The 23,659-nt window shown below is 54.6% G+C and overlaps 8 non-coding genes across 8 annotated transcripts; 4 read left to right on the top strand and 4 right to left on the bottom strand.

Moving 5' to 3' along the window:
• The first annotated feature begins 1,252 nt into the window (after positions 1-1,252).
• Positions 1,253-1,325, top strand: trnam-cau (transfer RNA methionine (anticodon CAU)). The gene has a single exon. It is a non-coding gene; the product is annotated as a tRNA-Met (tRNA).
• A 272-nt stretch (positions 1,326-1,597) lies between these two features.
• Positions 1,598-1,670, bottom strand: trnaa-ugc (transfer RNA alanine (anticodon UGC)). Its single transcript has one exon. It is a non-coding gene; the product is annotated as a tRNA-Ala (tRNA).
• A 3,431-nt stretch (positions 1,671-5,101) lies between these two features.
• Positions 5,102-5,174, top strand: trnam-cau (transfer RNA methionine (anticodon CAU)). Its single transcript has one exon. It is a non-coding gene; the product is annotated as a tRNA-Met (tRNA).
• A 261-nt stretch (positions 5,175-5,435) lies between these two features.
• Positions 5,436-5,508, bottom strand: trnaa-ugc (transfer RNA alanine (anticodon UGC)). Its single transcript has one exon. It is a non-coding gene; the product is annotated as a tRNA-Ala (tRNA).
• A 3,425-nt stretch (positions 5,509-8,933) lies between these two features.
• On the top strand, positions 8,934-9,006 carry trnam-cau (transfer RNA methionine (anticodon CAU)). The gene has a single exon. It is a non-coding gene; the product is annotated as a tRNA-Met (tRNA).
• A 272-nt stretch (positions 9,007-9,278) lies between these two features.
• trnaa-ugc (transfer RNA alanine (anticodon UGC)) lies at positions 9,279-9,351 on the bottom strand. Its single transcript has one exon. It is a non-coding gene; the product is annotated as a tRNA-Ala (tRNA).
• Positions 9,352-21,145: 11,794 nt separating this feature from the next.
• trnam-cau (transfer RNA methionine (anticodon CAU)) lies at positions 21,146-21,218 on the top strand. The gene has a single exon. It is a non-coding gene; the product is annotated as a tRNA-Met (tRNA).
• Positions 21,219-21,499: 281 nt separating this feature from the next.
• On the bottom strand, positions 21,500-21,572 carry trnaa-agc (transfer RNA alanine (anticodon AGC)). Its single transcript has one exon. It is a non-coding gene; the product is annotated as a tRNA-Ala (tRNA).
• Positions 21,573-23,659: the final 2,087 nt, after the last annotated feature.

Consider the following 23,659-nt stretch of genomic DNA (forward strand, 5'->3'; position numbering starts at 1 on the left):
AAGGAGTCATAGAGATGTACGTCACGGAAAGAGACCCTTCGGTCGGACCTTTCCGACCAGATATCCCATCCCAATCTAGTCGTACCTGCCGGCACCCGGGCCATATCCCTCCAAACCCTTCCTATTCATATAGCCACCCAGGTGCCTTTTAAATGTTGCAATTGTACTCGCCTCCGCCACTTCCTCTGGCAGCTCATTCCATACACGTACCACCCTCTGTGTGAGAAAGGTGCCCCTGAGTTCTCTTTCATATCTTTTCCCTCTCACCCTAAACCTCTGCCCTCTAGTGCTGGTCTCCCGCACCCCAGGGAAAAGACTTTGTCTATTTATCCGATCTATACGCCTCATGATTTTATATCACCCATACAAATATCTCAGCAAGGGGCCCAGCAATCACTTCCTTAGCTTCCCCCAGACCTGATCAGGTCCTGGGCATTGATCCACTTGTACGCACTTCAAGGCATCCAGCATTCCTCCTCTGCAATGTGGACAATTTTCAAGATGTCACCATCCATTTCCCTATATTCTGTACTTCTCCCTACATTCTATCCTTTTCCACAGTAAACACTGATGCAAAATACTCGTTTAGTATCGGCCCAGCCTCTCCTGCGGCTCGACACAAAGGCCGCTGTGCTGATCCTCGAGGGGCCCTCTTCTCTCCCTAGTCACCCTTTTGTCCTTATAATGTATTTGCAAAAACCCTTTGGATTTTCCTTAACTCTCTCTGCCAAAGCTATCTCAGGTCCCCTTTTTACCCTCCTGATTTCCCTACTGTCTTTACACTCTTGTACGGATTCACTCGATCTATCCTGTCTATACCTGACATGTGCTTCCTTCTTTTCCTGAAGCAAACCCTCATTTTCTTAGGCTCTTTGGTAAACGGAAGCACCTCCCTTCTTGCCTGCATGGAGTGCTGAGCAAAGGATCTTAGTGCGCTGTGACGTGGCTCTCCAGTAGCGGAGCCATCGAGACAAAGAAGTGAAAGGCTTTGCCGAATGTTGCCTGCCAAGCGCAAGACATACCGGGCTTTGCCGCGCTCCTGACGCCACGGCTCTGCGGCACCGCGAGTGGGCCGTGTCTCTGCACGGGCCAGAGCCCAGCATGTAACGGGCGAGGTGCGTGATTGTGGATTGAAAGCCGATATCCTGGCCTCACTCGAGCTGCAGCTTTCTGACGAGGGTTGCTCTGTGGCTCGCAGCACCTTGAAAACCGGCCTATTTGGGCACGCGGTATGAGCCTCGGCTGTCGGCTGGCCTTCTTAGCGCAGTAGGCAGCGCGTCAGTCTCATAATCTGAAGGTCCTGAGTTTAATCCTCAGAGAAGGCAAGACTGTGGCCTTTGTCACCTTACGCGTTTTCTTTCTCTCCGCGGGCAATAATATTTGCTTTGGACGGCTTCACGCCTGCTTTGAACTGACCACACCAGAGCAAACGCGTCGCTGGAAGGTTTAACATCTGGGCGACACGTGCTCAACTTGTTTTTCTGCACAGCATTTTGTAAACTCACCATCGTGCTATCTGTGCAGCAGCAAAGACTGGAGCCACACGCAGGGTTCACGCGAGGGTCACACTGCTTGCGTCTCCCCAGGAAAAGCACTGTGGAGAATGTGGGCATCGATCCCACTACCTCTCGCATGCAAAGCGAGCGCTCTACCATTTGAGCTAATTCCCCTACGCTGTGCACTTGCTTAGCCCCCATGGTGCTTCGGAAGGATGAGCTGAGAGCAGCAGGCGATTTCCTCTCGAGATTGCACGCTGTATTCAACCGAACAACGCGACGCGACTATCGACACATCCGAGCAGCAGCAGCAGCAGCACGTGCGCGAAGTCTTCTGGAAAACACGGTGCCGCCGAAAGAATCGCCAGCGAGACGCTCTGAGATTCCAGAATCCAAACGAACCGATCGGCGCCAGCAGTCACAACAAGTGTGAGGTAGCACTCGAGAGCGCTGTCTGACTGATTGGAGACTTGCGACACGTTCAAGTGAGTGCTGACTGACTGCGTGGATGTTGTGTTCCTCCAGAGGGCTCTCTAGGCAGATGGGGGCAACGGTCGCTCTCCATCGCGGGAAAAAACCTGGTCATCAGGTGTGAGGTACTCTCAGTATTGCTATATGTGGCACAGGTCTGGCCTATCCCCAGGACCTGTGCCGCCGCAGTCACCCGGGCCATCTTCCAATTCATTTGGAGATCAAAGATGGACCGGGTCCGAAGAGACTCTATGTACAAAGACCGGTGCAATGGGGGAAAAAACACGCCCAATGCCACCCTCACCCTGATGGCCACCTTTGTGTGTGGCTGCATCAAGCTGTGCGTGGATCCCCGGTACGCAAACACCAAGTGTCACTACGTACTGAGGTTCTACCTGTCCCCGGTGTTGCGAAGGATGGGCCTGGCCTCGCTGCCGCGGAACGCTCCGAGTAGTTGGACCGTTCCGTATCACCTGTCCTTCGTGGAGAAATTTATGAGGAAAAACACCTTTGACCACAAGTCCATCAGGAAGTGGTCAGCACGTAGCGTCCTTGAGACCCTTCGGGAAAAGGAGAGGGCGGATCCTGTCGAGCGGTTCCCTGAGCAGACTGTCAAAGCCATTTGGCAGAATGCCTCATCGCCAGAACTTTCCAACAAGCACCAAGACGTGGCTTGGCTGGTGGTGAGAAGGGCTCTGCCTGTGAGATCCTTTATGCACGCCCGGACTCTCTGCCGCACCGCACGCTGCCCTCGAAGTGGCTGCGGGGGGGACGAGACTGTCACACACCTCCTTCTGGAATGTGCCTATGCAGAGGAAGTCTGGAGAGGAATGCAGTGGTGCTTGTCGAGGTTCGTCCCGAGCAGCGCCGTGACGCGGGACTCCGTGCTCTACGGCCTGTTCCCCGGGACTCACACCGAGACGAACATTAACTGCGCCTGGAGGATCATCAACTCGGTGAAGGACGCTCTCTGGGCGGTCCGAAACCTGTTGATCTTCCAGCTGAAGGAGTTGACCCCGACCGAGTGTTGCAGACTGGCACATTCCAAGGTCCAAGACTACGTGTTGAGGGACGCGCTGAAGCTTGGGGCAGCTGCCGCCAAGGCGCGGTGGGGAAAGACCACCGTGTAAGATCGGCCTGCCGAAAGAAGAACAGGGGGCCCATACAGACGTTTTTTTGGGCTCTGCTGATGCCTCAGCCAAATATATGTATATATACAAGATTGAAAAAATGCACAGGATTGTAAAGGACAAGAATAAAGTCGAATCTGTGTTTGTAAATATGGACATATGTATGGCATGATCCAATGTACAGACCATCAAATCATTTATGAATAAAGTATATTTTTGAAATAAAAAAAAAAGTTCCTCCAGAGGGCTCCCTGCTGCTCGTGGTTTGCAACTGCAGACGTCACAGCACACCAACAGGCAGAATTCTCTGAAGAAGAAGAAGAAGAAGAAGAAGGTGTATTTTGGAGAAAGAGAACACTTGGGGCTGTTACCAGACAAAAAAAGAGGGCTTCTCCTTCATCCTCGTGAGCTGCAGCCCTGCGGTCAGGTTCCGCAAAGTGCTGCTTTCAGATACACGCCAAGCAGGCCGAGATGCAAATAGCAACCGCCACTCGTCTGAAGCAGCACCCGCGAGCCCTGTCTGACCGGTAGGGCCTTTCCTAAGTGCTGACCTGCTCGGATGCGTTGCTGTTCAACTTGTGCAATTGTGGAAGTGGCACACCCCGTGCAGGCCAGATTTCATGAAGAGGAAACGAAGAGAAGTCCACAGGCAGTTTTCCGACAGGAATGGAAGACTCCTTCGTCCGGACGTTGACATAGTAAGTTGACATCGAGCAGTTTAGAGCGCCGCTTCGCGGGAAAACTTTGCTTGAAAGGAGTCATAGAGATGTACGTCACGGAAAGAGACCCTTCGGTCGGACCTTTCCGACCAGATATCCCATCCCAATCTAGTCGTACCTGCCGGCACCCGGGCCATATCCCTCCAAACCCTTCCTATTCATATAGCCACCCAGGTGCCTTTTAAATGTTGCAATTGTACTCGCCTCCGCCACTTCCTCTGGCAGCTCATTCCATACACGTACCACCCTCGGTGTGAGAAAGGTGCCCCTTAGTTCTCTTTCATATCTTTTCCCTCTCACCCTAAACCTCTGCCCTCTAGTGCTGGTCTCCCGCACCCCAGGGAAAAGACTTTGTCTATTTATCCGATCTATACGCCTCATGATTTTATATCACCCATACAAATATCTCAGCAAGGGGCCCAGCAATCACTTCCTTAGCTTCCCCCAGACCTGATCAGGTCCTGGGCATTGATCCACTTGTACGCGCTTCAAGGCATCCAGCATTCCTCCTCTGCAATGTGGACAATTTTCAAGATGTCACCATCCATTTCCCTATATTCTGTACTTCTCCCTACATTCTATCCTTTTCCACAGTAAACACTGATGCAAAATACTCGTTTAGTATCGGCCCAGCCTCTCCTGCGGCTCGACACAAAGGCCGCTGTGCTGATCCTCGAGGGGCCCTCTTCTCTCCCTAGTCACCCTTTTGTCCTTATAATGTATTTGCAAAAACCCTTTGGATTTTCCTTAACTCTCTCTGCCAAAGCTATCTCAGGTCCCCTTTTTACCCTCCTGATTTCCCTACTGTCTTTACACTCTTGTACGGATTCACTCGATCTATCCTGTCTATACCTGACATGTGCTTCCTTCTTTTCCTGAAGCAAACCCTCATTTTCTTAGGCTCTTTGGTAAACGGAAGCACCTCCCTTCTTGCCTGCATGGAGTGCTGAGCAAAGGATCTTAGTGCGCTGTGACGTGGCTCTCCAGTAGCGGAGCCATCGAGACAAAGAAGTGAAAGGCTTTGCCGAATGTTGCCTGCCAAGCGCAAGACATACCGGGCTTTGCCGCGCTCCTGACGCCACGGCTCTGCGGCACCGCGAGTGGGCCGTGTCTCTGCACGGGCCAGAGCCCAGCATGTAACGGGCGAGGTGCGTGATTGTGGATTGAAAGCCGATATCCTGGCCTCACTCGAGCTGCAGCTTTCTGACGAGGGTTGCTCTGTGGCTCGCAGCACCTTGAAAACCGGCCTATTTGGGCACGCGGTATGAGCCTCGGCTGTCGGCTGGCCTTCTTAGCGCAGTAGGCAGCGCGTCAGTCTCATAATCTGAAGGTCCTGAGTTTAATCCTCAGAGAAGGCAAGACTGTGGCCTTTGTCACCTTACGCGTTTTCTTTCTCTCCGCGGGCAATAATATTTGCTTTGGACGGCTTCACGCCTGCTTTGAACTGACCACACCAGAGCAAACGCGTCGCTGGAAGGTTTAACATCTGGGCGACACGTGCTCAACTTGTTTTTCTGCACAGCATTTTGTAAACTCACCATCGTGCTATCTGTGCAGCAGCAAAGACTGGAGCCACACGCAGGGGTCACACTGCTTGCGTCTCCCCAGGAAAAGCACTGTGGAGAATGTGGGCATCGATCCCACTACCTCTCGCATGCAAAGCGAGCGCTCTACCATTTGAGCTAATTCCCCTACGCTGTGCACTTGCTTAGCCCCCATGGTGCTTCGGAAGGATGAGCTGAGAGCAGCAGGCGATTTCCTCTCGAGATTGCACGCTGTATTCAACCGAACAACGCGACGCGACTATCGACACATCCGAGCAGCAGCAGCAGCAGCACGTGCGCGAAGTCTTCTGGAAAACACGGTGCCGCCGAAAGAATCGCCAGCGAGACGCTCTGAGATTCCAGAATCCAAACGAACCGATCGGCGCCAGCAGTCACAACAAGTGTGAGGTAGCACTCGAGAGCGCTGTCTGACTGATTGGAGACTTGCGACACGTTCAAGTGAGTGCTGACTGACTGCGTGGATGTTGTGTTCCTCCAGAGGGCTCTCTAGGCAGATGGGGGCAACGGTCGCTCTCCATCGCGGGAAAAAACCTGGTCATCAGGTGTGAGGTACTCTCAGTATTGCTATATGTGGCACAGGTCTGGCCTATCCCCAGGACCTGTGCCGCCGCAGTCACCCGGGCCATCTTCCAATTCATTTGGAGATCAAAGATGGACCGGGTCCGAAGAGACTCTATGTACAAAGACCGGTGCAATGGGGGAAAAAACACGCCCAATGCCACCCTCACCCTGATGGCCACCTTTGTGTGTGGCTGCATCAAGCTGTGCGTGGATCCCCGGTACGCAAACACCAAGTGTCACTACGTACTGAGGTTCTACCTGTCCCCGGTGTTGCGAAGGATGGGCCTGGCCTCGCTGCCGCGGAACGCTCCGAGTAGTTGGACCGTTCCGTATCACCTGTCCTTCGTGGAGAAATTTATGAGGAAAAACACCTTTGACCACAAGTCCATCAGGAAGTGGTCAGCACGTAGCGTCCTTGAGACCCTTCGGGAAAAGGAGAGGGCGGATCCTGTCGAGCGGTTCCCTGAGCAGACTGTCAAAGCCATTTGGCAGAATGCCTCATCGCCAGAACTTTCCAACAAGCACCAAGACGTGGCTTGGCTGGTGGTGAGAAGGGCTCTGCCTGTGAGTTCCTTTATGCACGCCCGGACTCTCTGCCGCACCGCACGCTGCCCTCGAAGTGGCTGCGGGGGGGACGAGACTGTCACACACCTCCTTCTGGAATGTGCCTATGCAGAGGAAGTCTGGAGAGGAATGCAGTGGTGCTTGTCGAGGTTCGTCCCGAGCAGCGCCGTGACGCGGGACTCCGTGCTCTACGGCCTGTTCCCCGGGACTCACACCGAGACGAACATTAACTGCGCCTGGAGGATCATCAACTCGGTGAAGGACGCTCTCTGGGCGGTCCGAAACCTGTTGATCTTCCAGCTGAAGGAGTTGACCCCGACCGAGTGTTGCAGACTGGCACATTCCAAGGTCCAAGACTACGTGTTGAGGGACGCGCTGAAGCTTGGGGCAGCTGCCGCCAAGGCGCGGTGGGGAAAGACCACCGTGTAAGATCGGCCTGCCGAAAGAAGAACAGGGGGCCCATACAGACGTTTTTTTGGGCTCTGCTGATGCCTCAGCCAAATATATGTATATATACAAGATTGAAAAAATGCACAGGATTGTAAAGGACAAGAATAAAGTCGAATCTGTGTTTGTAAATATGGACATATGTATGGCATGATCCAATGTACAGACCATCAAATCATTTATGAATAAAGTATATTTTTGAAATAAAAAAAAAAGTTCCTCCAGAGGGCTCCCTGCTGCTCGTGGTTTGCAACTGCAGACGTCACAGCACACCAACAGGCAGAATTCTCTGAAGAAGAAGAAGAAGAAGGTGTATTTTGGAGAAAGAGAACACTTGGGGCTGTTACCAGACAAAAAAAGAGGGCTTCTCCTTCATCCTCGTGAGCTGCAGCCCTGCGGTCAGGTTCCGCAAAGTGCTGCTTTCAGATACACGCCAAGCAGGCCGAGATGCAAATAGCAACCGCCACTCGTCTGAAGCAGCACCCGCGAGCCCTGTCTGACCGGTAGGGCCTTTCCTAAGTGCTGACCTGCTCGGATGCGTTGCTGTTCAACTTGTGCAATTGTGGAAGTGGCACACCCCGTGCAGGCCAGATTTCATGAAGAGGAAACGAAGAGAAGTCCACAGGCAGTTTTCCGACAGGAATGGAAGACTCCTTCGTCCGGACGTTGACATAGTAAGTTGACATCGAGCAGTTTAGAGCGCCGCTTCGCGGGAAAACTTTGCTTGAAAGGAGTCATAGAGATGTACGTCACGGAAAGAGACCCTTCGGTCGGACCTTTCCGACCAGATATCCCATCCCAATCTAGTCGTACCTGCCGGCACCCGGGCCATATCCCTCCAAACCCTTCCTATTCATATAGCCACCCAGGTGCCTTTTAAATGTTGCAATTGTACTCGCCTCCGCCACTTCCTCTGGCAGCTCATTCCATACACGTACCACCCTCGGTGTGAGAAAGGTGCCCCTTAGTTCTCTTTCATATCTTTTCCCTCTCACCCTAAACCTCTGCCCTCTAGTGCTGGTCTCCCGCACCCCAGGGAAAAGACTTTGTCTATTTATCCGATCTATACGCCTCATGATTTTATATCACCCATACAAATATCTCAGCAAGGGGCCCAGCAATCACTTCCTTAGCTTCCCCCAGACCTGATCAGGTCCTGGGCATTGATCCACTTGTACGCGCTTCAAGGCATCCAGCATTCCTCCTCTGCAATGTGGACAATTTTCAAGATGTCACCATCCATTTCCCTATATTCTGTACTTCTCCCTACATTCTATCCTTTTCCACAGTAAACACTGATGCAAAATACTCGTTTAGTATCGGCCCAGCCTCTCCTGCGGCTCGACACAAAGGCCGCTGTGCTGATCCTCGAGGGGCCCTCTTCTCTCCCTAGTCACCCTTTTGTCCTTATAATGTATTTGCAAAAACCCTTTGGATTTTCCTTAACTCTCTCTGCCAAAGCTATCTCAGGTCCCCTTTTTACCCTCCTGATTTCCCTACTGTCTTTACACTCTTGTACGGATTCACTCGATCTATCCTGTCTATACCTGACATGTGCTTCCTTCTTTTCCTGAAGCAAACCCTCATTTTCTTAGGCTCTTTGGTAAACGGAAGCACCTCCCTTCTTGCCTGCATGGAGTGCTGAGCAAAGGATCTTAGTGCGCTGTGACGTGGCTCTCCAGTAGCGGAGCCATCGAGACAAAGAAGTGAAAGGCTTTGCCGAATGTTGCCTGCCAAGCGCAAGACATACCGGGCTTTGCCGCGCTCCTGACGCCACGGCTCTGCGGCACCGCGAGTGGGCCGTGTCTCTGCACGGGCCAGAGCCCAGCATGTAACGGGCGAGGTGCGTGATTGTGGATTGAAAGCCGATATCCTGGCCTCACTCGAGCTGCAGCTTTCTGACGAGGGTTGCTCTGTGGCTCGCAGCACCTTGAAAACCGGCCTATTTGGGCACGCGGTATGAGCCTCGGCTGTCGGCTGGCCTTCTTAGCGCAGTAGGCAGCGCGTCAGTCTCATAATCTGAAGGTCCTGAGTTTAATCCTCAGAGAAGGCAAGACTGTGGCCTTTGTCACCTTACGCGTTTTCTTTCTCTCCGCGGGCAATAATATTTGCTTTGGACGGCTTCACGCCTGCTTTGAACTGACCACACCAGAGCAAACGCGTCGCTGGAAGGTTTAACATCTGGGCGACACGTGCTCAACTTGTTTTTCTGCACAGCATTTTGTAAACTCACCATCGTGCTATCTGTGCAGCAGCAAAGACTGGAGCCACACGCAGGGTTCACGCGAGGGTCACACTGCTTGCGTCTCCCCAGGAAAAGCACTGTGGAGAATGTGGGCATCGATCCCACTACCTCTCGCATGCAAAGCGAGCGCTCTACCATTTGAGCTAATTCCCCTACGCTGTGCACTTGCTTAGCCCCCTTGGTGCTTCGGAAGGATGAGCTGAGAGCAGCAGGCGATTTCCTCTCGAGATTGCACGCTGTATTCAACCGAACAACGCGACGCGACTATCGACACATCCGAGCAGCAGCAGCAGCAGCACGTGCGCGAAGTCTTCTGGAAAACACGGTGCCGCCGAAAGAATCGCCAGCGAGACGCTCTGAGATTCCAGAATCCAAACGAACCGATCGGCGCCAGCAGTCACAACAAGTGTGAGGTAGCACTCGAGAGCGCTGTCTGACTGATTGGAGACTTGCGACACGTTCAAGTGAGTGCTGACTGACTGCGTGGATGTTGTGTTCCTCCAGAGGGCTCTTTGGGATCTGGACCAGTAAGAGGCAGGTCAAGGTAACTCTGAGGGCCGATGACAGTGGGAACATCCTCCACCCACCCTCGAGCTTCGCAATCGGAGGGAGCAGAGGCTACCTGACATATGCAGGGCAGCCCAAAGTGTGCCGAACCTGCGGGAAGTCGGGACACGTGGCGGTGGATTGCAAAGTGACCATCTGCAGGAACTGCAAACAGGAGGGTCACTTGACAAAGGACTGTCGGGAGGAAAAGAGCTGCAACCTGTGCGGGGAGGCGGGCCACATGTACAAGGCCTGCCCAAGACGAGGAGCCGCCACCTACGCACAGATGGCCGGAGGTGGCAACACGAGCCGCGGACCGACAAAGTCTAACGAGGTACCGCGAATCAGCAAAGGAACGGTGCCTGGAGGCACCCAGAAGGAAGGGAAAGTTGTAGAGGAGCAGGCAGCAGACAGCGGGGAGATGCAGCAGCCGACCCAAGCTCCTGCAAGACAGACGGAGGAAATGGAAGAGGAGGGATCAAAGGAGGCAGAGCAGTGGATTATCGTTAAAAACAGGAAAAGGAAACCTCTCGAGGGCCCCAAAGCCACCAAGCGAAGGGGGAAGAGACACCTCCAAGAGGAGGATACAGGCAGCTCCTCCGAGGGTGAGGACGGGCGCAAGAAGGGTCGCCTCCGGAGGAAGAGGCAGAGCGCCGTGGGGAGAAAGGAGGGCAACACCGCCCAAGAAGGAAAAGACGATCCCTCTGAGGGGATGGGTGAAGGCCTCCCCCTACCCGGTGAGAACCAAGGGGTACCCACCGGCCCACAGCTCCAGGGAACTGGGAGCAGCGTCCCAGTGACAGCCCTGATGTCAGATGGAGAACGGGGCGATGCGGACCCTGGGTCTGACACGATGACACCAGAGCGGGGAAATGACTCCAGCGTGGAGCCGGACAACTACCTCAGCCCTGGGAAGGTCCAGCAGTTTGCTGTCACCACGGGGATGCACGCAGCTACCCCACTGGAGCAAGACCAGAAGAAAATGGACACTGGTAACCCCGCAAACTGTTAAAATGGGGTTTAAAATTGCCAGCATAAATGTGCGTAGCATTAAAGCGGCTACGCGATGTGTTTCAACGCTGGCCTTCCTGGCCAACGTCAAAGCCGATGTCCTGTTTCTGCAGGAGTGCGGGATACCGCACCTCAGCAGTTACAGGAGATGGTCGAGCTTGTGGGCCCACGGGCCGTCAGTGTGGTCGGGGGGCAACGATAGCCGCGCCTCCGGCCTGGGTATCCTGTTGCGGGGAGGCAACTTCACCATCTCCGAGGTTAAGGAGGTGGTGGGCGGGCGCCTCCTCGTCGTGGACGTCAAATACAGAAACGCTCCCGTGAGACTAATCAACGTGTCCGCCCCAGTGGGTAAGAGTGAACGGTTGGCCGTCCTGCAACAGCTTCCACTGCTGCTGGCTACGTCCAGGCCGGTCATTCTGGCCGGAGACTTCAACTGCATCATTGATGCTGATGGACGATCCGGCGGGGGGGACAGTAAACCGGACGCTACGTCCAGGGCCCTGATGGAAACGGTCAAAGACGCCAAGCTGCACGACGTCTTCAGCGCCCCTGCAGACGGAGCGCAGCGTAGATACACCTGGTCACGGGCAGACGGGTCTATCCGCTCAAGGATAGATTACCTGTTTGTGTCCCGAACGCTCTCGGTCAGATCCACCGACGTCAAGCCGGTGTTCTTCTCTGACCACTGCCTCCTGCTGGCCGACTGTCACCTACAGGACGAACAGCGGGCGGGCAAGGGAACGTGGAAACTGAACACTAAGCTGTTGACCCCGGGAAACATCGAAGAGCTCAAGAGGGATTACGCAGGTTGGAGAACCGTGAAGCCCCTCTTTGAGTCTCCAGCGGACTGGTGGGAAACGGTAAAAGGGAACATCAAGAGGTTCTTTATCCTCAAAGGTGTCCAGGAGGCGAGAGAGAGGCGGGGAAAACTGTCCCAGCTCCAGGAAAGTATGCAGAACCTGCTCCTGCTGCAGACGATGGGGGTGGATGTCACGGAGGACCTCAAGGAGGTGAAGGGCCAGCAAGCCTCGCTCTTCGCCTCGGAGGCCTCCAGGATAATCTTCCGGTCCAGGGTCCGCTCGGTGGAGCAGGACGAGACGTGCTCACGTTTCTTCTTCCAGAAGGTGCACAAAGAGAGCTCCGTGCTCAGCAGCCTGAAGAAAGAAGATGGCTCGGTAACGTCATCTCAGGCTGACGTCATGAGGATCAGCAAATCCTTCTACGCCAGCCTGTATGACTCGAAGCCGACCGACAGCGCGGCCTCCCAGTCGTTCCTGTCCTCTATCACGGAGGTCCTAGATGACGGAACACGAGAGAGGCTGGACCAGCCGCTATCTCTGGATGAACTGACCAAGGCCCTCGAGTCCTTCGAAAAGAATAAAACTCCCGGAAGCGACGGCTTACCGGTCGAGGTTTATTCCGCTCTTTGGGACTTGATCGGCCAGGACCTGCTGGAGGTGTATGTCAGTATGCTCCGGGCAGGTACCATGAGTGAATCCATGAGGAAAGGCATCATCACCCTCGTCTACAAGCGGAAGGGGGAGAGGGAGGAAATTAGAAATTGGAGACCGATCTCACTGTTAAATGCAGACTACAAAATCCTGTCAAAGGTCATCGCCAACCGGGTCAGGTCTGCTCTGGGATCGGTGATCCACCCGGACCAAACCTGTGCTGTACCGGGCAGGAAGATCTCTGAGAGTCTCGCACTCCTCAGGGATACGATCGCCTACGTGCAGGACAGGGGGGTGGACACCTGCCTCATCAGCCTGGACCAGGAGAAAGCCTTTGACAGGATATCGCATACATATATGAGGGATGTCCTCTCCAAAATGGGCTTTGGGGAGGGAATCGGAAATTGGATCAGACTGCTCTACACCAACATTGTCAGTGCAGTCTCAATCAATGGGTGGGAATCAGATAGCTTCCCTGTAAGATCTGGAGTCAGGCAGGGATGCCCCCTCTCACCCGCCTTGTTTGTGTGTTGCATAGAGCCATTTGCCGAATCCATCAGGAAGGATGCGAGCCTGAGAGGGGTGACTATTCCTGGCAGCGGGGGCCTGCAGGTTAAGGCCTCCCTGTACATGGATGACGTCGCTGTTTTCTGCTCGGATCCGCTGTCCGTGCACAGACTCGTGTGCATCTGCGACCAGTTCGAACGGGCCTCGGGGGCCAAGGTAAACCGAGGCAAGAGCGAGGCCATGCTCTTCGGGAACTGGGCCGACCAATCCTCTATCCCCTTCACCGTCAGGACTGACCACCTGAAGGTGCTGGGTATTTGGTTCGGGGGGGCTGGGGCGTGCGCCAAGACCTGGGAGGAGCGGATCAGGAAGATGAGACAGAAACTAGGCAGATGGGGGCAACGGTCGCTCTCCATCGCGGGAAAAAACCTGGTCATCAGGTGTGAGGTACTCTCAGTATTGCTATATGTGGCACAGGTCTGGCCTATCCCCAGGACCTGTGCCGCCGCAGTCACCCGGGCCATCTTCCAATTCATTTGGAGATCAAAGATGGACCGGGTCCGAAGAGACTCAATGTACAAAGACCGGTGCAATGGGGGAAAAAACACGCCCAATGCCACCCTCACCCTGATGGCCACCTTTGTGTGTGGCTGCATCAAGCTGTGCGTGGATCCCCGGTACGCAAACACCAAGTGTCACTACGTACTGAGGTTCTACCTGTCCCCGGTGTTGCGAAGGATGGGCCTGGCCTCGCTGCCGCGGAACGCTCCGAGTAGTTGGACCGTTCCGTATCACCTGTCCTTCGTGGAGATATTTATGAGGAAAAACACCTTTGACCACAAGTCCATCAGGAAGTGGTCAGCACGTAGCGTCCTTGAGACCCTTCGGGAAAAGGAGAGGGCGGATCCTGTCGAGCGGTTCCCTGAGCAGACTGTCAAAGCCATTTGGCAGAATGCCTCATCGCCAGAACTTTCCAACAAGCACCAAGACGTGGCTTGGCTGGTGGTGAGAAGGGCTCTGCCTGTGAGATCCTTTATGCACGCCCGGACTCTCTGCCGCACCGCACGCTGCCCTCGGAGTGGCTGCGGGGGGGACGAGACTGTCACACACCTCCTTCTGGAATGTGCCTATGCAGAGGAAGTCTGGAGAGGAATGCAGTGGTGCTTGTCGAGGTTCGTCCCGAGCAGCGCCGTGACGCGGGACTCCGTGCTCTACGGCCTGTTCCCCGGGACTCACACCGAGACGAACATTAACTGCGCCTGGAGGATCATCAACTCGGTGAAGGACGCTCTCTGGGCGGTCCGAAACCTGTTGATCTTCCAGCTGAAGGAGTTGACCCCGACCGAGTGTTGCAGACTGGCACATTCCAAGGTCCAAGACTACGTGTTGAGGGACGCGCTGAAGCTTGGGGCAGCTGCCGCCAAGGCGCGGTGGGGAAAGACCACTGTGTAAGATCGGCCTGCCGAAAGAAGAACAGGGGGCCCATACAGATGTTTTTTTGGGCTCTGCTGATGCCTCAGCCAAATATATGTATATATACAAGATTGAAAAAATGCACAGGATTGTAAAGGACAAGAATAAAGTCGAATCTGTGTTTGTAAATATGGACATATGTATGGCATGATCCAATGTACAGACCATCAAATCATTTATGAATAAAGTATATTTTTGAAATAAAAAAAAAAAAACGTGTACTGCCTGCAGGATTTCCCTGGGGCAGGCTACTTCGATGTGACCTTCAGAAGCGTGAAGCAGTGCGAACAGCTCCTGAAGGTCTTCAAGGAGAAGGAAGGGGAGCCGCTGTTCTCCATCTTGTCGGCGACGCCATTGTGTGTGCTTCCTGCACAGAGGAACCGGGTTGTTACAATCCATATGTACAACCCCTACGTTCCAGCGGCTGATGTCCTGACCTTCCTGGGAAGGTACGTCCAAGTCGAGGGAGAAGCCACCGATGTGATCGACCCCTTTGGGATCTGGACCAGTAAGAGGCAGGTCAAGGTAACTCTGAGGGCCGATGACAGTGGGAACATCCTCCACCCACCCTCGAGCTTCGCAATCGGAGGGAGCAGAGGCTACCTGACATATGCAGGGCAGCCCAAAGTGTGCCGAACCTGCGGGAAGCCGGGACATGTGGCGGTGGATTGCAAAGTGACCGTCTGCAGGAACTGCAAACAGGAGGGTCACTTGACAAAGGACTGTCGGGAGGAAAAGAGCTGCAACCTGTGCGGGGAGGCGGGCCACATGTACAAGGCCTGCCCGAGACGAGGAGCCGCCACCTACGCACAGATGGCCGGAGGTGGCAACACGAGCCGCGGACCGACAAAGTCTAACGAGGTACCGCGAATCAGCAAAGGAACGGTGCCTGGAGGCACCCAGAAGGAAGGGAAAGTTGTAGAGGAGCAGGCAGCAGACAGCGGGGAGATGCAGCAGCCGACCCAAGCTCCTGCAAGACTGACGGAGGAAATGGAAGAGGAGGGATCAAAGGAGGCAGAGCAGTGGATTATCGTTAAAAACAGGAAAAGGAAACCTCTCGAGGGCCCCAAAGCCACCAAGCGAAGGGGGAAGAGACACCTCCAAGAGGAGGATACAGGCAGCTCCTCCGAGGGTGAGGACGGGCGCAAGAAGGGTCGCCTCCGGAGGAAGAGGCAGAGCGCCGTGGGGAGAAAGGAGGGCAACACCGCCCAAGAAGGAAAAGACGATCCCTCTGAGGGGATGGGTGAAGGCCTCCCCCTACCCGGTGAGAACCAAGGGGTACCCACCGGCCCACAGCTCCAGGGAACTGGGAGCAGCGTCCCAGTGACAGCCCTGATGTCAGATGGAGAACGGGGCGATGCGGACCCTGGGTCTGACACGATGACACCAGAGCGGGGAAATGACTCCAGCGTGGAGCCGGACAACTACCTCAGCCCTGGGAAGGTCCAGCAGTTTGCTGTCACCACGGGGATGCACGCAGCTACCCCACTGGAGCAAGACCAGAAGAAAATGGACACTGGTAACCCCGCAAACTGTTAAAATGGGGTTTAAAATTGCCAGCATAAATGTGCGTAGCATTAAAGCGGCTACGCGATGTGTTTCAACGCTGGCCTTCCTGGCCAACGTCAAAGCCGATGTCCTGTTTCTGCAGGAGTGCGGGATACCGCACCTCAGCAGTTACAGGAGATGGTCGAGCTTGTGGGCCCACGGGCCGTCAGTGTGGTCGGGGGGCAACGATAGCCGCGCCTCCGGCCTGGGTATCCTGTTGCGGGGAGGCAACTTCACCATCTCCGAGGTTAAGGAGGTGGTGGGCGGGCGCCTCCTCGTCGTGGACGTCAAATACAGAAACGCTCCCGTGAGACTAATCAACGTGTACGCCCCAGTGGGTAAGAGTGAACGGTTGGCCGTCCTGCAACAGCTTCCACTGCTGCTGGCTACGTCCAGGCCGGTCATTCTGGCCGGAGACTTCAACTGCATCATTGATGCTGATGGACGATCCGGCGGGGGGGACAGTAAACCGGACGCTACGTCCAGGGCCCTGATGGAAACGGTCAAAGACGCCAAGCTGCACGACGTCTTCAGCGCCCCTGCAGACGGAGCGCAGCGTAGATACACCTGGTCACGGGCAGACGGGTCTATCCGCTCAAGGATAGATTACCTGTTTGTGTCCCGAACGCTCTCGGTCAGATCCACCGACGTCAAGCCGGTGTTCTTCTCTGACCACTGCCTCCTGCTGGCCGACTGTCACCTACAGGACGAACAGCGGGCGGGCAAGGGAACGTGGAAACTGAACACTAAGCTGTTGACCCCGGGAAACATCGAAGAGCTCAAGAGGGATTACGCAGGTTGGAGAACCGTGAAGCCCCTCTTTGAGTCTCCAGCGGACTGGTGGGAAACGGTAAAAGGGAACATCAAGAGGTTCTTTATCCTCAAAGGTGTCCAGGAGGCGAGAGAGAGGCGGGGAAAACTGTCCCAGCTCCAGGAAAGTATGCAGAACCTGCTCCTGCTGCAGACGATGGGGGTGGATGTCACGGAGGACCTCAAGGAGGTGAAGGGCCAGCAAGCCTCGCTCTTTGCCTCGGAGGCCTCCAGGATAATCTTCCGGTCCAGGGTCCGCTCGGTGGAGCAGGACGAGACGTGCTCACGTTTCTTCTTCCAGAAGGTGCACAAAGAGAGCTCCGTGCTCAGCAGCCTGAAGAAAGAAGATGGCTCGGTAACGTCATCTCAGGCTGACGTCATGAGGATCAGCAAATCCTTCTACGCCAGCCTGTATGACTCGAAGCCGACCGACAGCGCGGCCTCCCAGTCGTTCCTGTCCTCTATCACGGAGGTCCTAGATGACGGAACACGAGAGAGGCTGGACCAGCCGCTATCTCTGGATGAACTGACCAAGGCCCTCGAGTCCTTCGAAAAGAATAAAACTCCCGGAAGCGACGGCTTACCGGTCGAGGTTTATTCCGCTCTTTGGGACTTGATCGGCCAGGACCTGCTGGAGGTGTATGTCAGTATGCTCCGGGCAGGTACCATGAGTGAATCCATGAGGAAAGGCATCATCACCCTCGTCTACAAGCGGAAGGGGGAGAGGGAGGAAATTAGAAATTGGAGACCGATCTCACTGTTAAATGCAGACTACAAAATCCTGTCAAAGGTCATCGCCAACCGGGTCAGGTCTGCTCTGGGATCGGTGATCCACCCGGACCAAACCTGTGCTGTACCGGGCAGGAAGATCTCTGAGAGTCTCGCACTCCTCAGGGATACGATCGCCTACGTGCAGGACAGGGGGGTGGACACCTGCCTCATCAGCCTGGACCAGGAGAAAGCCTTTGACAGGATATCGCATACATATATGAGGGATGTCCTCTCCAAAATGGGCTTTGGGGAGGGAATCGGAAATTGGATCAGACTGCTCTACACCAACATTGTCAGTGCAGTCTCAATCAATGGGTGGGAATCAGATAGCTTCCCTGTAAGATCTGGAGTCAGGCAGGGATGCCCCCTCTCACCCGCCTTGTTTGTGTGTTGCATAGAGCCATTTGCCGAATCCATCAGGAAGGATGCGAGCCTGAGGGGGGTGACTATTCCTGGCAGCGGGGGCCTGCAGGTTAAGGCCTCCCTGTACATGGATGACGTCGCTGTTTTCTGCTCGGATCCGCTGTCCGTGCACAGACTCGTGTGCATCTGCGACCAGTTCGAACGGGCCTCGGGGGCCAAGGTAAACCGAGGCAAGAGCGAGGCCATGCTCTTCGGGAACTGGGCCGACCAATCCTCTATCCCCTTCACCGTCAGGACTGACCACCTGAAGGTGCTGGGTATTTGGTTCGGGGGGGCTGGGGCGTGCGCCAAGACCTGGGAGGAGCGGATCAGGAAGATGAGACAGAAACTAGGCAGATGGGGGCAACGGTCGCTCTCCATCGCGGGAAAAAACCTGGTCATCAGGTGTGAGGTACTCTCAGTATTGCTATATGTGGCACAGGTCTGGCCTATCCCCAGGACCTGTGCCGCCGCAGTCACCCGGGCCATCTTCCAATTCATTTGGAGATCAAAGATGGACCGGGTCCGAAGAGACTCAATGTACAAAGACCGGTGCAATGGGGGAAAAAACACGCCCAATGCCACCCTCACCCTGATGGCCACCTTTGTGTGTGGCTGCATCAAGCTGTGCGTGGATCCCCGGTACGCAAACACCAAGTGTCACTACGTACTGAGGTTCTACCTGTCCCCGGTGTTGCGAAGGATGGGCCTGGCCTCGCTGCCGCGGAACGCTCCGAGTAGTTGGACCGTTCCGTATCACCTGTCCTTCGTGGAGATATTTATGAGGAAAAACACCTTTGACCACAAGTCCATCAGGAAGTGGTCAGCACGTAGCGTCCTTGAGACCCTTCGGGAAAAGGAGAGGGCGGATCCTGTCGAGCGGTTCCCTGAGCAGACTGTCAAAGCCATTTGGCAGAATGCCTCATCGCCAGAACTTTCCAACAAGCACCAAGACGTGGCTTGGCTGGTGGTGAGAAGGGCTCTGCCTGTGAGATCCTTTATGCACGCCCGGACTCTCTGCCGCACCGCACGCTGCCCTCGAAGTGGCTGCGGGGGGGACGAGACTGTCACACACCTCCTTCTGGAATGTGCCTATGCAGAGGAAGTCTGGAGAGGAATGCAGTGGTGCTTGTCGAGGTTCGTCCCGAGCAGCGCCGTGACGCGGGACTCCGTGCTCTACGGCCTGTTCCCCGGGACTCACACCGAGACGAACATTAACTGCGCCTGGAGGATCATCAACTCGGTGAAGGACGCTCTCTGGGCGGTCCGAAACCTGTTGATCTTCCAGCTGAAGGAGTTGACCCCGACCGAGTGTTGCAGACTGGCACATTCCAAGGTCCAAGACTACGTGTTGAGGGACGCGCTGAAGCTTGGGGCAGCTGCCGCCAAGGCGCGGTGGGGAAAGACCACCGTGTAAGATCGGCCTGCCGAAAGAAGAACAGGGGGCCCATACAGACGTTTTTTTGGGCTCTGCTGATGCCTCAGCCAAATATATGTATATATACAAGATTGAAAAAATGCACAGGATTGTAAAGGACAAGAATAAAGTCGAATCTGTGTTTGTAAATATGGACATATGTATGGCATGATCCAATGTACAGACCATCAAATCATTTATGAATAAAGTATATTTTTGAAATAAAAAAAAAGTTCCTCCAGAGGGCTCCCTGCTGCTCGTGGTTTGCAACTGCAGACGTCACAGCACACCAACAGGCAGAATTCTCTGAAGAAGAAGAAGAAGAAGAAGAAGGTGTATTTTGGAGAAAGAGAACACTTGGGGCTGTTACCAGACAAAAAAAGAGGGCTTCTCCTTCATCCTCGTGAGCTGCAGCCCTGCGGTCAGGTTCCGCAAAGTGCTGCTTTCAGATACACGCCAAGCAGGCCGAGATGCAAATAGCAACCGCCACTCGTCTGAAGCAGCACCCGCGAGCCCTGTCTGACCGGTAGGGCCTTTCCTAAGTGCTGACCTGCTCGGATGCGTTGCTGTTCAACTTGTGCAATTGTGGAAGTGGCACACCCCGTGCAGGCCAGATTTCATGAAGAGGAAACGAAGAGAAGTCCACAGGCAGTTTTCCGACAGGAATGGAAGACTCCTTCGTCCGGACGTTGACATAGTAAGTTGTCATCGAGCAGTTTAGAGCGCCGCTTCGCGGGAAAACTTTGCTTGAAAGGAGTCATAGAGTCATAGAGATGTACGTCACGGAAAGAGACCCTTCGGTCGGACCTTTCCGACCAGATATCCCATCCCAATCTAGTCGTACCTGCCGGCACGCGGGCCATATCCCTCCAAACCCTTCCTATTCATATAGCCACCCAGATGCCTTTTAAATATTGCAATTGCACTCGCCTCCGCCACTTCCTCTGGCAGCTCATTCCATACACGTACCACCCTCTGTGTGAAAAAGGTGCCCCTTAGTTCTCTTTCATATCTTTTCCCTCTCACCCTAAACCTCTGCCCTCTAGTGCTGGTCTCCCGCACCCCAGGGAAAAGACTTTCTCTCTTTATCCGATCTATACGCCTCATGATTTTATATCAACCATACAAATATCTCAGCAAGGGGCCCAGCAATCACTTCCTTAGCTTCCCCCAGACCTGATCAGGTCCTGGGCATTGATCCACTTGTACGCGCTTCAAGGCATCCAGCATTCCTCCTCTGCAATGTGGACAATTTTCAAGATGTCACCATCCATTTCCCTATATTCTATACTTCTCCCTACATTCTATCCTTTTCCACAGTAAACACTGATGCAAAATACTCGTTTAGTATCGGCCCAGCCTCTCCTGCGGCTCGACACAAAGGCCGCTGTGCTGATCCTCGAGGGGCCCTATTCTCTCCCTAGTCACCCTTTTGTTCTTATAATGTATTTGCAAAAACCCTTTGGATTTTCCTTAACTCTATCTGCCAAAGCTATCTCAGGTCCCCTTTTTACCCTCCTGATTTCCCTACTGTCTTTACACTCTTGTACGGATTCACTCGATCTATCCTGTCTATACCTGACAAGTGCTTCCTTCTTTTCCTTAAGCAAACCCTCATTTTCTTAGGCTCTTTGGTAAACGGAAGCACCTCCCTTCTTGCCTGCATGGAGTGCTGAGCAAAGGATCTTAGTGCGCTGTGACGTGGCTCTCCAGTAGCGGAGCCATCGAGACAAAGAAGTGAAAGGCTTTGCCGAATGTTGCCTGCCAAGCGCAAGACATACCGGGCTTTGCCGAGCTCCTGACGCCACGGCTCTGCGGTACCGCGAGTGGGCCGTGTCTCTGCACGGGCCAGAGCCCAGCATGTAACGGGCGACGTGCGTGATTGTGGATTGAAAGCCGATATCCTGGCCTCACTGGAGCTGCAGCTTTCTGACGAGGGTTGCTCTGTGGCTCGCGGCACCTTGAAAACCGGCCTATTTGGGCACGCGGTATGAGCCTCGGCTGTCGGCTGGCCTTCTTAGCGCAGTAGGCAGCGCGTCAGTCTCATAATCTGAAGGTCCTGAGTTCAATCCTCAGAGAAGGCAAGACTGTGGCCTTTGTCACCGGACGTGTTTTCTTTCTCTCCGCGGGCAATAATAATTGCTTTGGACGGCTTCACGCCTGATTTGAACTGACCACACCAGAGCAAACGCGTTGCTGGAAGGTTTAACATCTGGGCGACACGTGCTCAACTTTTTTTTCTGCACAGCATTTTGTGAACTCACCATCGTGCTATCTGTGCAGCAGCAAAGACTGGAGCCACACGCAGGGTTCACGCGAGGGTCACACTGCTTGCGTCTCAAGCGTGTCCCCAGGAAAAGCACTGTGGAGAATGTGGGCATCGATCCCACTACCTCTCGCATGCTAAGCGAGCGCTCTACCATTTGAGCTAATTCCCCTACAACGTGCACTTGCTTAGCCCCCATGGTGCTTCGGAACGATGAGCTGAGAGCAGCAGGCGATTTCCTCTCGAGATTGCACGCTGTATTCAACCGAACAACGCGACGCGACTATCGACACATCCGAGCAGCAGCAGCAGCACGTGCGCGAAGTCTTCTGGAAAACACAGTGCCGCCGAAAGAATCGCCAGCGAGACGCTCTGAGATTCCAGAATCCAAACGAACCGATCGGCGCCAGCAGTCACAACAAGTGTGAGGTAGCACTCGAGAGCGCTGTCTGACTGATTGGAGACTTGCGACACGTTCAAGTGAGTGCTGACTGACTGCGTGGATGTTGTGTTCCTCCAGAGGGCTCCAGGGTCCGCTCGGTGGAGCAGGACGAGACGTGCTCACGTTTCTTCTTCCAGAAGGTGCACAAAGAGAGCTCCGTGCTCAGCAGCCTGAAGAAAGAAGATGGCTCGGTAACGTCATCTCAGGCTGACGTCATGAGGATCAGCAAATCCTTCTACGCCAGCCTGTATGACTCGAAGCCGACCGACAGCGCGGCCTCCCAGTCGTTCCTGTCCTCTATCACGGAGGTCCTAGATGACGGAACACGAGAGAGGCTGGACCAGCCGCTATCTCTGGATGAACTGACCAAGGCCCTCGAGTCCTTCGAAAAGAATAAAACTCCCGGAAGCGACGGCTTACTGGTCGAGGTTTATTCCGCTCTTTGGGACTTGATCGGCCAGGACCTGCTGGAGGTGTATGTCAGTATGCTCCGGGCAGGTACCATGAGTGAATCCATGAGGAAAGGCATCATCACCCTCGTCTACAAGCGGAAGGGGGAGAGGGAGGAAATTAGAAATTGGAGACCGATCTCACTGTTAAATGCAGACTACAAAATCCTGTCAAAGGTCATCGCCAACCGGGTCAGGTCTGCTCTGGGATCGGTGATCCACCCGGACCAAACCTGTGCTGTACCGGGCAGGAAGATCTCTGAGAGTCTCGCACTCCTCAGGGATACGATCGCCTACGTGCAGGACAGGGGGGTGGACACCTGCCTCATCAGCCTGGACCAGGAGAAAGCCTTTGACAGGATATCGCATACATATATGAGGGATGTCCTCTCCAAAATGGGCTTTGGGGAGGGAATCGGAAATTGGATCAGACTGCTCTACACCAACATTGTCAGTGCAGTCTCAATCAATGGGTGGGAATCAGATAGCTTCCCTGTAAGATCTGGAGTCAGGCAGGGATGCCCCCTCTCACCCGCCTTGTTTGTGTGTTGCATAGAGCCATTTGCCGAATCCATCAGGAAGGATGCGAGCCTGAGGGGGGTGACTATTCCTGGCAGCGGGGGCCTGCAGGTTAAGGCCTCCCTGTACATGGATGACGTCGCTGTTTTCTGCTCGGATCCGCTGTCCGTGCACAGACTCGTGTGCATCTGCGACCAGTTCGAACGGGCCTCGGGGGCCAAGGTAAACCGAGGCAAGAGCGAGGCCATGCTCTTCGGGAACTGGGCCGACCAATCCTCTATCCCCTTCACCGTCAGGACTGACCACCTGAAGGTGCTGGGTATTTGGTTCGGGGGGGCTGGGGCGTGCGCCAAGACCTGGGAGGAGCGGATCAGGAAGATGAGACAGAAACTAGGCAGATGGGGGCAACGGTCGCTCTCCATCGCGGGAAAAAACCTGGTCATCAGGTGTGAGGTCCTCTCAGTATTGCTATATGTGGCACAGGTCTGGCCTATCCCCAGGACCTGTGCCGCCGCAGTCACCCGGGCCATCTTCCAATTCATTTGGAGATCAAAGATGGACCGGGTCCGAAGAGACTCAATGTACAAAGACCGGTGCAATGGGGGAAAAAACACGCCCAATGCCACCCTCACCCTGATGGCCACCTTTGTGTGTGGCTGCATCAAGCTGTGCGTGGATCCCCGGTACGCAAACACCAAGTGTCACTACGTACTGAGGTTCTACCTGTCCCCGGTGTTGCGAAGGATGGGCCTGGCCTCGCTGCCGCGGAACGCTCCGAGTAGTTGGACCGTTCCGTATCACCTGTCCTTCGTGGAGAAATTTATGAGGAAAAACACCTTTGACCACAAG

The sequence above is a fragment of the Chiloscyllium punctatum genome, chromosome 5 (genome assembly GCF_047496795.1).
Source record: "Chiloscyllium punctatum isolate Juve2018m chromosome 5, sChiPun1.3, whole genome shotgun sequence".
Classification (NCBI taxonomy): Eukaryota; Metazoa; Chordata; class Chondrichthyes; order Orectolobiformes; family Hemiscylliidae; genus Chiloscyllium; species Chiloscyllium punctatum.